The sequence below is a fragment of the Poecilia reticulata genome, linkage group LG21 (genome assembly GCF_000633615.1).
Source record: "Poecilia reticulata strain Guanapo linkage group LG21, Guppy_female_1.0+MT, whole genome shotgun sequence".
NCBI classification, from domain to species: Eukaryota; Metazoa; Chordata; class Actinopteri; order Cyprinodontiformes; family Poeciliidae; genus Poecilia; species Poecilia reticulata.
In genome coordinates, this window is record NC_024351.1 from 19863094 (window position 1) to 19875203 (window position 12110).

The 12110-nt window shown below is 39.0% G+C and overlaps 1 long non-coding RNA gene across 1 annotated transcript; it reads right to left on the reverse strand.

Moving 5' to 3' along the window:
* Nucleotides 1–2058: 2058 nt before the first annotated feature.
* LOC108165767 (uncharacterized) lies at nucleotides 2059–8579 on the reverse strand. The gene is made up of 3 exons (XR_001776092.1): nucleotides 8502–8579; nucleotides 3398–3526; nucleotides 2059–2269 (listed from the first exon to the last, which is right to left on the reverse strand). It is a non-coding gene; the product is annotated as an uncharacterized LOC108165767 (long non-coding RNA).
* Nucleotides 8580–12110: the final 3531 nt, after the last annotated feature.

The following is a 12110-nucleotide window of genomic DNA, read 5'->3' on the forward strand; positions in this document are numbered from 1 at the left end:
CAGCTGCTGAAAGTTGAGTGTAGTCATAGTAACCTGTTGTCCTCTCTCACTAATCTCCTTCCTTCACTGTCACTCAGTGTGTGAGGACGACCTGATCGAGGCAGATATACACATTTCCTCCATGTCTTGATGACGAATTTAACTTAACTCCAGGGCATGTTCAGGACCTTAGCAATTTTTTGATATCCATCCCCTGCCTGATACCGTTCCATAACTTTTCTCTCTAATTTGCTTGGACTGTTCTTTAGTCTTCGTGCTGTACTGGTAGCCAAGAATACTAACTTACCAGTGAATGGACTTCCAGACACGTGTCTTTATGCTACAATCACTGCCTGTATTATGTGTTGTGGGGCAGATTAAAAGAACAGAATAAAAGAATGAAATGAAAAACAGAGGAACATTTTATTGTTTGATATAATAAGTGAGCTACTAAAAAGCAACTTCAAAACCCCTGATCTAGTTTATCATGTTGAGGCAGGTGATCTCCATTCCACTCAGTTTGAAACCACCGATTAGCTGGACCTCTGTTAAATTAGGTCGGTTGATTTAAACAGGGTGAATATTCCTGCAATCACTCTTATAATTATGTTGCATATTTTTATCAAATTATCTTTATTTTTGTAGGAATCAGTTTTCACTTTAACAATAAAGGGATTGTTTTTAACATCAAAAAGCCAAATTTGTCGATTTGTGAAATAAATAAAAGGATAAAACACCCAAAAGGTTTAATATGGTTTATAGTAAATAGATTTTGGACCCTTCAGTACAAACCTCTAATGATCCGAAACACAATACCACACGGGTCGTGTTTAACCAACTGCCTAATTGACCGGCCTGCTTTAAATATGCTCCAATGCTTAACCCTGAATTTGCCTTTTTGAAACCAATTAATCGTTACTCAGTTTCAAATCATTACTATTATTGCCGTAATTAGAGAAGAGTGTTGGTGGGAAGCTATGTTGCATTTCAGTTTGCATGAGAAAAAAAAGCCCCTTTTTCTGCTTATCATCTTATATAAAAGTGTGAAAAGAACATCCAGAACCGCTAGGTAGACTCTGAGGAGGGCAGACAATTAGCAGCAGGAAACAGCAGAGTTTAGAGAGACTAATTGGTTGAGTGTTATCACATGCTGCAATTGTGAGAGACTGACATTACCTCTTGGGAACCCATTGTTGGCTGCACAGGTTCCAAAATTTTAATTATGCAGCATAAAATCATTTCCTGCAGCCACTGGACTTTCTTAAAGTTTTTTTTTTTTTTTTTACTGTAGCAGAATAAACTAAACAACAGGGCACCGCATGATGGATAAGGTAGGGTTTGTAAACGGAGAGCTTTTTAACTTATTGATCAAAAAATGTGAGATTCCTTACATAATAAATAATACCTGTCTGGGTGCTTTCTTCATTTTTTTTTTTTTTTTTTTATACAATGGAGAACAGGGTCACACGTAAAAACCCAACAAAAGCACAGATTTACCTGGGAGCGAGCTCCCAAACTGACTGAGGGGTATTCCTCTGAATCCCAGAGAAATCAATACTTCATTAAGGAATGCAACACGGAGGAAAACAGTAGAGCTAAAAGTATTATTTTCTTAATTCACAAAAGCAAAAGTCTGGTGTCTGGAGTTTCAGCTGCCTGCCTATTATATGTGTACCAAGAAAAAAAAAACAGTTGTGGAGTTTGAATCTAATTTAAATGTCACTATTCTGAAAGTGGAAAGTTGGTATCACTTGTTAGGGGATTGCTCATTTTTCGAAAGTGAAACGTCTTCCGGCAGCTTCTGGTATATTAAACATATCAATTTTAACAGGATTTCCATAAATTTGTCAGATTTATTTATTAATAACAAATTTCAACTGACCTAAAACAAGATTAAGTATTGTAAGTTAAATCAGTTTGGACTGTTTTAACTTACAATACATCCAACTCACAAGAATAGACCACATACGATGCTGAAACGTGGCGTATTTATGGGAGAGCTAAAAGTTTCAATTTTTATCTTTTCGCAAAAACAAGAAAAAATCCCTACCTGTGTTCAAAAGAATCTGTAATGAGTTTAAAATAATCCAAAGTTTTTCCAATCCATGGTGAAGTCCTCTGGGCTGTCTAATTCTATGTGCTAATGCCAAAAAGTATTGAAAATTAGACAGGCTACATTCAGTGTTGCTAAGTCCTCACTGGGGAATGTCCAAAACTGTCAGCAGACGTCTCCTAATGATGCCGTTACCTCATTCCAGAATATTCCACGTACGTCCAGTTGTAGTGGATGCTACAGAGAGAAAAAGGGTAGAAAAAAATATTGTCATCATGTCTTTATTTCTACTTTTCCCTTTGAAATGTCACAATTCTACCTTTCCGTCTTGTTTGTTAACAAAAAGTACTTTTTTAAAGATTCGCTTCCACATTGTTTTACTGTTTTATCAGAATCTACAGCATGTCGCAGTGGTCCCATTCAATGTAGTTTCATCTGCACATGAAGTTTCATCCTATACATAAATAAGCTCCAGTTCAAAAAGAGAGAGAGAGAAAAAAAGAAAATCCATCTCATACACAGAAATATGTCGTCAATTTAATCCAATCCAATCATACAAACAAACTCAAAGTTAATTACAGACATTTCATTTCAATTCATTTTCAGTTTATTATTCCGACAGGAAATATGAACCTTTTCTAGCCATTTATTTATTCAGGATTGCTTTATATAATTTTGATTGGAAATAGACAAAATAACTGTAAATTGAAAAGAAAACATGCTAAAGGTAATGTGGGAAATTGTGAAAAATGAAACAAGGGGGYGCCATAAAACAGAAGCAGTGGTCATTGAGGAGTAAGAAGAAAAATATTCAAGTCAAAATAATGGCAGGAGTAGTTAAAAAATGGCAGGAAAAGTTGTAGAGGTGAATAAAATAATGACAATATCCAATCATAAACCTTTTTGAGGAGATGCATCATGAAGACAAAATGTCTCATCAGAGAATAAAAGTACGACATATTGAATGAGTGCTACAAATCCACTCAAAAATGTATTTATATTTAGATGTTTTGGCTTTTTTTTGTAGAAATTAACTTAATATCTGGAGGTTTCTGGAAGACAGACTTCAGTTTATAAGGACTTTGAGTTAGTATCTCACTGCAAGTTAACAAGTTTTAAAAAGAGGATTTGAACTGAAAACGTGAAAAAAAATTATAAGAGGAATAAATATCCATGTACCAAATAGTGCTTCACAAGATGGGGTTCTCCTTAGTGAGAAATACTGTGATCTACTGAGATATTATACCAGTGGGTCCTTTTACGCTTCTGTAATTCTACACACGTCAGAACCTGGGTATCCACCTGTTAAAAAAACAACTTTCAAAGACTTGATATGAAATGATATCGGTCATAGTGACATCTTACCTGATGCCTTCTTCAGTCATGAGTCATTTGAAGCCGTACTGGCTCGTGAAGTAGCTGGCTACCTCCAAAGGGAACAGTTGGGGGAAAAAAGAATTCTCCGGTGCACTGGGGCTTGATGGAGTAGTTCGGCTGTTGGCATGGAAACATGAGAGGATATGACATTTGATGTCATTTTGTGAAGAAAGTCTTCATACGAAGAAAAAAACCTGCCAAATTTGCCGCCAGTTTCAACTGCTGTTAGCACCAGGTTTGAAAAACACCTTTTAACGATAATAGTGACACACGTCTTCCTATTGGACGGCTTTCAGAACACATGGGCTCGTCTAGAGAGGATGCACAAGAAAATGAAAACGTAGGAATGACATGTTTTGTCAAAAGATAAAACATTATGGCGTTAAAGGGGCAGCTTACTGTGTTTTCCAGTCACACAGTGTCATTTAATAGCACAAGCAAGAAGCCGTGCCAACTTCAGCTGTTATGAAAATGCTTTATATTTCAAATATGGTGGCAGCAGTAACATATAGCATATGTAGCGTACATTTATTTGCAGTGAGAAAATATTCGCCATCTTTGGTAAATTCTTTGGAAACTATGGATGTTCTGCTCCAAAGTTGGCGCCAGTTACTCATTAGTTAAGCTAACATTTAGCCTGAGTGGGTAACGGTCCCAGCCTGGATACCCCATAGGTATTTTCTTGCTCCACTGCTGTTGAGTGTGGATGAACAGTTTTTTCCTCTAAGGTCAAAGTAAATAATTCATCTTGTTCCTGTAGCTGGCTAATTTTACTGTCGGTCAGCATTGCTCCTCCACCTGTGGACGGACATCAGATTTGAAGAATCACAGTTGCACATTTGGAACAATTAAGTTGGCAGCTGACATCAAAAAAGGCATTTAGGTAGATGCGGTGTGATGTACTCTCCGGGTTTTCAGCGTCAATGTTTGAAGTCTGGGGCCCTGTCTGGTTCCCCGACATTTTCTCCGTAGCCTCTAATTGACGTCAAAAAACATACACTTGTATTGATTTCAAAAGATGGAGACTTTTCATCTATATTTCTGTCAAAACGCTGCTGAAAGGCTGGGCTTCTCATCTCAGGATGTACTGTGGCATCAAAGAGATATTTCATAGTGGGGTACCTCTTTTACTCAATTTTCTTTTTATTTTTGTTGCCCTCCTCCAATCACTCTGTTGGTTGTCTGTCAGCATAGCTTCTTTTTAGCTTCACCTCTGCTTGTGTGTTGTCAAATGCATGTAGGATTTGACGAGCGCACACAGGGGGAAGGGGGGGGGGNGGGGGGGGGCTACTGAAGACCTACACGTCATACAGTATGACGTGTAGGTCATACTGTATGACGTACATAACATACATACTGTATGTTGTATGGATCTGTATGACTCATACAGATCCATACTTCACATTCAGCTCACATGCTGGTTTAATACATCTATGATAGCTGAACATGTAGCAGAAACAAGGCTAGATTGGGACAAAACTGCATCATTTAAAGCCTCGTTCTAAACCTCCAGGCCATGGCTGGCAGATTGTGCCACCCACTGACACCGGCTTTGTTCTGCAACATACAGTGGCTTGCAAAAGTATTCACACCCTTTAAACTTTTCCATATCTTGTCATATTACAACCACAAGCATAAATATGTGTTTCATTGGAATGTAATGCGAAAGACCAACACTAAGTGGTAGACAATTATGAAGTAGAAAGAAAATTATACATGATCACAGTGTGCAAAAGCGTCCAGCCTACTTTTCTCTGAGTGCAACCAATTGCCTTTAGAAGTTGCCTGATGACTGCACTATTCAGGAGCGGGCAGAAGTTAATTAGACTGTAACAAGCGCAGCGCACTGCACAACTAATGCGCATGAGGCCGCGCCCCGCTCCGCTCCTATCAATCACACACCCTAGAAAAGACCCTCCAGTTACAGGAAGCAACAAAAGTGACAAAACAGAGCTGGGAGATGCTAAACACAAGCTAAAAAGTGGGAGTAGTTACACTCCTATGTCAGCAGAGCACAACGTCAGAGGACTGGAAGTATTTTTGTAAAAAAAAAAAAAAAAAACCCAGATGGACCAGTGCCAGTGAGGAGCTGTTTTAAGAAATCATAAATTTATTTGGCGACCAAAATAGTATAATAATAGAGTCATTCTGTTATTGACTAACATTAAGCATAGTACAATAAGATATATATTTTGGAAACATTAGTATGATAGCCTACAGAAAGGAGAGGGGTCTTTTCATGTACTCTTATTCTTTTATTATTGATTGTTCTTTTATGTGATTTGGATTATAAATCTGTAATAAAATCTACACGGCTATCCATCTCGCTAGCTAGCTATATCTCTATCCATCTTGCTGGCTCTGTCTGTCTATTTTAAAGTGATGGCAGTTAAGCATTATATGTTTGGTTTACTTTGACTCTGACATCTAATTAGAGTTAATTGGTTGGGTTGGATCGGGCTTGGAACTGGTTGGAACTTTTAGGTCCGATCTAAACTCAGTAGTTATCCAACTAGGGCACTTTTTGCATTTTTACCATGTGTCATAAATAGCTGGTGCCACACCACAAACAGAACTTCTCATAGTTTTAAAACATAGTGTAATTTCCCCCCAAAAGTCAGATTTGTACAGTGCACAACTAAGAGTTATGTGCACCACAAAAAAAAAAAAAAAAAAAGAGAAAGAAACCTCACAATAGAATAAACTGATGCCTGTGATTGTGACAAAATGTGAAAAAAATCTTCAAGAGGTTACAGATACTCTCTGAAGGCTCTGCATGTTTAGCTTCCACACGTCCCTGCCTTCCAGGAAGGTAAAATACCAACATTTCATCCTGCTGGCTGAATCCTTGGATCAGCAGTTCAGTCCCAGGGCACTCCACATGCAGAGATGTCTTTGCACAAAGCAAAGTTGCTCCCACTGCTTTGCCCGAGTCTTGCATGGTGTGTGAGTGAAGCCTCAGGCATGTTTTGTTTTTGTGCAGGTGCTCCACACAGACTCCGCAAATTTATATCCACCTGAAAATATGTCATGTTAAAATCCAAACTACTCATGCCCCGTGCTTACTTTGTCCGCTCATTTTGCACACCGTGGACAAGCGAGAAGTCGAAACGCCGAGTTCCAGACATTTTAAGATGAGTAACAATAAAAGCTTCTAAAGCAAAGCGACACCACAGTCCAGCCATATTTTATTTTTCCAGACAAACGTGTAAATGAAACGGAGAGAATTCTACTGTGCAATTTGTTTTCAATAAGCAAACTGCTGGTCATGAGCTGAGATTTGTCTCAACACTAAAGAGAGCGGGGGGTGACTCTGATCACTGGGGTTTTGTTTAACCAGAAAGCGGATCAGAAGAGAAGCTGCTGATCACTTAGCATCTTCTCTTGCTTCTAAATAAATGTATTTAGTTTGTCGGCGTTATGGGTTCAATTCAATTCGAACCATTACAAGTAAAAGCGGTCCATCCTCACTCTGACAACTACTTCGTCTCGCAGCTCAGAGATGATTTTAGAAAACATAATTATTGCTGGGTTTGCAGAAAATATCAAATTCTTTTTTTGCATGTTTACATTTGGTGTGTAAGAGCAAATCCTTAGTGCTTAAGTAGAAGGCAACTGGGCCTCTTTTCTTGAGGAGTTCCACTTGTGAAAGTCGACATATTTTGTGCAGCTCAACCGAAGGTTAGTGTAAGTTGCTCCATTTGGAGTTTTTCAGGGGCAAACTTTGGATATTTAATGCAGAAAAGAGCAACGAAATGTTTCCCCTCAAGGTCATTGCTCTGCATCTGTGTACGCAGTTCAGCTCTTGCTGACAGTTTTGCAATTTTTATGGGAACCCAACATTGATCCAGCATCCTTCTCCCATTACTTTGAATTTGAGTCTGCATTCAGCTGCACTTGACGTGTAAAAAATTTAACTAAGGGATTATATACACACCATCTTTGCACTTAAAGGGAAGCAACTTGAAGAAGCAACATAAATATTTGAATTTATATGATTCAAGATTTCGTCAGCTAATTTCCTTAAACAGAAACAGGGTTTTATTCAAGAGAAACACCGCAGAGACTGTAAAATTAACAAAACAAGTAATATTTTGGATTTGCAGAGGACCCACATGTTGAGACAGACTGTTGAACAACTGAAATATTTAATAAAATTAAGAAAACACAACAAAATCACGTCAATATAGACAGACCTTCGATTAAGCTCCCACAGCCCAGTATAACACTTTCATTCTATTGGCTGGAACGTTGCCAGGCGATGGTACATTTTTGTTTTGAGAGAGAGCAGAAAAGAATTTGCAACAGAGATGTTTATGAGAGCAGAATTAATCCATGCAGATAGAAGTTTAGCGTGCGAGGAGAAAATCTGAGCGTGAGCACAAAGATTTGAGAGAGCACGTAATATTTGAAAGAGAGCAAAAGATCTACAAGTTTTGAGAACAAAGAAATGGAATCCTGCTTTCAAAACAAACATGGCAGTTAAATTTCTCCATAATTCAGTGCAGAAGAGCTATTACAGACATTCAAATAAACAAAAATAGGCAAAAGATACAAAACAAAACATCAGCAGTGAATAAGCTTCACCGTAGTGATTTTCAATTTTCTGTCAATTGAAGTTTCAGGAAGTTGAACTGTATAAATACTGTGTTCTCACCAGAATTTTTAAAGCTTTAGTTAAAACCTGGTTATGGTCCAGCTGAACAAAATGCAAAATACATTCAACTTTTTCACAATTTACATGGTAAAATGCAGCAAAGAGTCTGGGATACTGGATACACTAGGCTGTTCCTCGAGTAACAGTTTCAAACTTTACCAAACCCATTTCAGCTCTTTCAAACTCCGCCTAGCATACATTAGCTTCGTTTCATACCGAGCGCCGCAGCCGAGAAAGGAATCCATTCCGTGATCAACCCCTTATTCCTGACACAATTACACTCTTGGACCCTGCACATCTCTGATTCTGTCTCCAGAATAGTGTGAGCCCTTCAGGCCAGACGGCATCAATAAGCGCCTGACAGTCCTCAGAGGAGCTCCATTCTCAGACACAGCAGTGCCAGGATAAAAGACAAATGAAGAATAATTGACTCACAGCTCATGGCCAAAGGGATTAGTATGATAGAACTCTTGGGATCGCTTCCGCATTCTTTCAATCTCTGCCCGTCTCGCGCGCTCCCTCTCTTTCTCTCTCTCTCTCTCTCCGTCCTTTCCCCCTCGTTTTTCGGCTGTTGAGTTTCTCGTGGCACGGCCAGGTCCCGCCCGGAATCACGCCGTCCATTAATACTCGGCTGAGACAGAAAGAGAGAGATAGAGAGAAAGAGAGAGAGAGAGAGGGTAAAACTTATTAAAGACATCAATAATGGCCATTAGAATCCGAGGGGGAAGTTTGTGACCTCGCTTGATGTGGCGACTCAAGGTTTTACTCAGACTGAGCCGCGCTTTGGCTGATACCGAGAATGCTTTTTACTCCTCTATTGTACGTAACAAAGAGGGACGGCAGCAAAATGGGAGATAGCGCTAATTTCAATCATTTCACTCTAAAAGAGCAGTAATTATTCTGTCTGGGTCAGAAGCGACTGGTCATATTTGAGTGCCGTGTTGTCGGCAGTCAGACCGGGTTTTCCTTCAAACAGATGTGTTTGTTTCTGTTTTAATCGAAGGCGACTATTAGGAGTTATGTAATGGCGTCATGTTTTARGTGTTTCTTCAGGTAAGTGTGCTGCTTTCTTGGGCTAATTGAAGGGCACAAAATAAAGTAGGCATATATACCAGGAGCAAGTGGAGCAGCTACCTCTATTTTTCACAAATGTTTTTGTGGCGCAGTCTCCCGGAAATGAACAATGATTCAGTATTTGTCGGAGCGTTTACTGTAAGTTGGTGGAAAAAAGAACAATGAATGAAATGTAATGCTGAACTAGGACTATGAAGGGCTGTTGGAATAAGACTTATTTCTGTATTGATTTCCCACACTGTATTTATTATTTAATGCAAACCCCTAAAAACAGTAAAAATGTCTGACTTTACAGAGGAAACTGACAATCATGTCTATCTTGACTCTTTCATATAGAATTACTGTTTTCCTGAGGAAGATTAGACTAGGCCTGTTACTGTGACAGGCCTCGTGGACATTGCTTGGTTTTCTATTTCCTCCACTGTTTGTTCAATGAGAATTTCAATGTAAATAATTTAGAAAGTAAACTGGGTGAAGCTTAGCGATTCGAATCCCACTTCTGTGACTGGTGTCATAAAGAGGCGTGTTATCATTTTCCTTCCATATAATTATGTTACGTACTACTTTATTTAGGTAATTCAAGAGGAATTAAAAGCTCCCCCCTGCCCCCCGAACAGAATAGGAGTTGCATTTCATTGCACATATTTACTGTATATGAAGGATCAATGGGACTTGCTGTATATAAAAGAGAATAAGTCACTAAAAACTGAAAGGAACTTGAAGCTCATTTCTTTTAAAGAACTGAAATTCATGTACAGCACTTTGGCATATGAGTTAGAAATAAAAGCGCCCGCTCAACAAAACCGCTGTGGTTCCTACGTGCATTAGCGATCCAGACAAACAAAAGTACCAGGAAAGCTGAATCAGGCTGTTTAGCATCAGGTTCAATTAAGCTCATGTTCTGAATTCATTTGAAAACTCAATGAGAAAGCGGCTGATACAAAAAAAACAAACAAAAAAAAAAAGCAGCACACATTGCAGCACTTAAGCCCCGGTTTATTATGTTCCACTGGAGGACGAGGTCTTTTTATGTTCTACTGATGGACCTGCTGTGGTTGATGATGTGGCCCTCAGTGCAGAAAATTACCAATTAATCAAATCACCAAGCAGCACTTGGCGAGCGCAGGAACTTCATCAGTGATTACTAATCCACCCTCTCGGTCCTCATCACATTTTTTTATTTTTCAAATGAAATTTTAAAAAAAACCGGCTAAATTATTTACACCGCAGGCCGACTCCCATCTGTGTCTTGGGCTGTCTTACTTTGTGGTCATTCGGGTCCGTCTTATTCACATCATGTGCTCTGTACAGGTGAGATTACCTGGATGTGTCTAAACGCAGGTCCAGCTGAATGTACGGAAGAATAAGTCGAGGCCCGGTAAATTATTAGCGCATGCAGTGCACTTCCAACAACTGTGTTCATCACACCGGCACTTTCAGAACAACCTAACGAGACGTTTTCTGACTCTGTGTGATCCCCTAAACTGCCGCGTCTTGTTATTTCTCCCTCCCGGTGATTTTCGAGGCATAAAGCGTTCGGCGATGTTTAAAACTCCGACAGGACAGATAACCTCCAAATTATGCACTAGATCAGAGCAACAGCGGCAGCTGTTTGAATGGCTCCTTGATTGATTCATTTTTAATTCTGTTCGCTGTCAGAGGCAGATGAACCCCGATGGCACATGAAGGGATCACTTCTTCGCTTCCTTTCATCGAACCGCATATTACGGCACTTTGTGTTGATTTCCCTTTGATTTGGTAATGTGAATAATCTCGAGATTGGTAGCCCTTGTGCGCTCGTGTTCACTAAGCGATAATTGGGGATACAAAAGAGAAACAGGCACCGAAAGCCTACAAGACCTTAGTGCTTTGTTTGGTCTATAAGAAACTTGGTTACATTTATCAGGTAATTTTATATTGTCCCATAACTGTCATGTTGCATCAAGGAAAATGCAGTGACTTACAAAATGATTCAGACTTCTTGAGCTTAGTAACATTCTGTCATGTTGTAACCACAGACTTCACTTTGATATAATGCAAAACATATTTTTTAAATTTTACAAACAGTCTGAAAAGTGTGGCATGCTCTGCATTTTGATATCTCAAAATGTGATTAAATTCAATTTGAAGTGTAGCTTATGCTACACTAGAACGGTTTGCATCAATGTGTATTTAGTAGAGGATTGGCCTAGTCAAAGACCAGGCCGATATCTAATTGTAAAAAGTGTAATTTACTGTCTGAGTTAAAGATATTTTGCAAACATTTTAATCTCCAGGTGTGCAAATCTGGATATGATCCAAAAGGTTAGACTTGTTTATGTATTTAACATAAAATAAGATGACTTTCTTGATCCCACACATGGGAAATTTTGTTTTTAAGCAGGACAAAAGTGAAAAACAGAGCAAGGCTAGTAAAACAGAACAATAAGCGAATAATAGCACAAAAAACTACCAACAAAAATACAAGTACTTTTCAACATTGCTGTCATGGAGTTCGTAGATCTCCAATGTGCACGGCTACATTACATGTTCACACATTCTGACAGATTTTGAGAGACACACACCTAGTTTTAAATCACAGGTTTTCTGTGGTGACCAACAGGGACACATCCTTCGCGTGAATCTAATGGCAATCTGTCCGTTCTCAACAGGGACCCCGGTCACTTTTATGTAAAAGCCACCATAGCAATCTCGCTAGTTCTGACTTGTAGCATTTCCATTCGGGTTCAAACTCAGCCATAAAGTCAAGTCTGAACGATATGTAACCATTTAAAATGGAAAAGCCGCAGCAGCACCAGGTGGGGGGAAACATACTGCTGGGGTTTTTTGGGGGAAATTCAGATTTTCAATCAGCATCTTCAACGTTTCTGACAATAGGGTGGAACGGTCTGGACATAAAAAAAACTAAACTGTTTTTGGTTTTCAGTATAGCTTTAAAATAACATGTATTAAAGGAAAATTAGTGTGTTG